The sequence below is a fragment of the Lynx rufus genome, unplaced genomic scaffold (genome assembly GCF_022079265.1).
Source record: "Lynx rufus isolate CCGP_SWC_20201006 ecotype Redwood Valley unplaced genomic scaffold, mLynRuf1.p SCAF_6, whole genome shotgun sequence".
Lineage (NCBI taxonomy): Eukaryota > Metazoa > Chordata > Mammalia > Carnivora > Felidae > Lynx > Lynx rufus.
This window is the reverse complement of record NW_025814878.1, coordinates 17,790,043-17,792,434: the sequence shown is the minus strand read 5'-3', so window position 1 is coordinate 17,792,434 and position 2,392 is coordinate 17,790,043.

Genomic DNA, 2,392 nt, shown 5'->3' with positions numbered 1-2,392 from the left:
TAAGTGAAAGAAACCAACATGAAAATGTTACATACTGTATGATTCCAACTATATGGCATTCTGGAAAAAGCAAAACTATGTAGACAGTAAAAAGATCAGTGGTTGCCAGGGATTAGGGAAAGGAGGGATGGATAGATGGAGCACAGAGAATTTTTAGAACAATGAAAATACTCTGTGTGATATTATATAATGTTGTATCCATTAGACATTATGTATATGACATTATGTATGTCATTATACATCAGTCCAAACTCAGAATGTATAACAAGAATGAACTCTAACATAAACTATGGACTTGGAGGCGATTATGATGTGTCAGTGCAGTTTCATAGTTTTAACAAATGTACCACCACTCTGGTGGGCGGTATGATAATGGGGAAGCCTGCGCCTATGTGCGGGCAGGGGATAGATGGGAAATCTCTGTATCATCCTCTCAATTTTGCTTTAAAAAAATTCTATTAAAGGGGCGCCTGGGTGGCGCAGTCGGTTAAGCGTCCGACTTCAGCCAGGTCACGATCTCGCGGTCCGTGAGTTCGAGCCCCGCGTCAGGCTCTGGGCTGATGGCTCGGAGCCTGGAGCCTGTTTCCGATTCTGTGTCTCCCTCTCTCTCTGCCCCTCCCCCGTTCATGCTCTGTCTCTCTCTGTCCCAAAAATAAATAAACGTTGAAAAAAAAAAATTTAAAAAAAAAAAAATTCTATTAAAAATAAGGTTAATTTGGGGGGCCTGGGTGGCTCAGTCGGCTAAGCATCCAACTGTGGCTCAGGTCATGTTCTCACTGTTCCTGAGTTTGAGGCCCACATCAGGCTCTGTGCTGATGGCTCAGAGCCTGGAACCTGCTTCGGATTCTATTTCTCCCTCTCTCTCTCTCTCTGCCCCTCCCCTGTATGCCCTTTCCCTCCCTCTCTCTCTCAAAAATAAACATTATTTTTTTTAAATAATAAGGTTAATTGATAAATTATGCCTTTGGAAGTGAAAAAAATAACATAACTTTAAAAGGAATGAAATTCTTTTTTTTAAGTTTATTTATTTATTTTGGAAGAGAAAGAGAGAGAGAGAGTGAGAGAGAGAGAGAGAGAGAACAGGGGAGGGGCAGAGAGAGGAAAAGAGAGAAAGAGAGAGAGAGAGAGAGAGAGAGAGAGAGAGAATCCCAAGCAGGCTCTGCACTGTCAGCACGGAGCCCAACTCAGGGTTCCAACCCACGAACTTCGAGATCATGACCTGAGCTGAAACCAAGAGTCAAACAATTGAGCCACTCAGGCACCCCAAAAAGGAATGAAATTTTGATACGTGCTACAACATAGATGAAACTTGGAGACTTCATGCTAAGTGAAATAGCCAGACATGAAGGGAAAAATACATGATGCACCTGGAATAAACAAAATTCATAGAGATAGAAAGTAGAATAGACATTGCCAGAGTCTGGGAGAGGTGAGAAAGAGGAGTTACTGTTTAATGGGTATAAAGTTTCAGCTTGGAAAGATGAAAAAGTTATGAAGATAGAAAGTAATGACGGTTGGCTCAGTCAGTTGAACATCCAACTTTGGCTCAGGTCATGATCTCGTGGTTTGTGAGTTCAAGCTCCGCATCAGAATCTTGGGATTCTCTCACTCCCTCTCTCTCTGCCCCTCACTTGCTCTCTTGCGTTCTCTCTCTCTCATTCTCAAAAATAAATAAACATTAAAAAAAGAAAGCAATGATGGTTGACAACAATGAAAATGGACTTAATGCCAGTGAACTATACACTTGGAAATGTTGAAAAGGTAAATTTATGTTATGTGTACAGTAAAAAAAAAAATTGATATAATTCACTATATTCTTTTAACTTTAGTTTAAAAAGGAATTTTAGAATGTTTCAACAGAAGAGATAAGAAATTATAAAAAGCTATATGTAATACAAACGGCAAATATACAAATGGCACTTAAAGGGAATCATGAAAGCAAGTCTTGTAATTTTCTTGTCAAAAACAGGACTGGTTTATAGAGGACTCAGAAAAGGTAGTTTCTGGTGAAGGTATTGCTCACAAGATTATTGTGTTGGAAGGGTTTCAGTTCAAGTGTGCTGAATACCCAGTTTACTTGGTTTGTACATTTGTAGTAAATACAGAAACACCGAACAATCTTCAGTGGATTTGTCACACTTCCATAGTCCAAGATCTCCGTCTTGACTCCATGGCTGTCAGCCAGAACATGAACATTTGAGATGGCCAAATCTGTTACACCGCTATTCAAGGAATGCTTCCTACAAACTATACATAGGATGGGAACATATGGACACTAAACAGAATCACAGAATCCAACTCGGTTTGATTTAACAACAAATTTTTGCTATTTATTCTGTTAGTGAATCTTGCCTTCTTCAGTGAGGGGATTTTTTTTTTCTATAGAAAGATC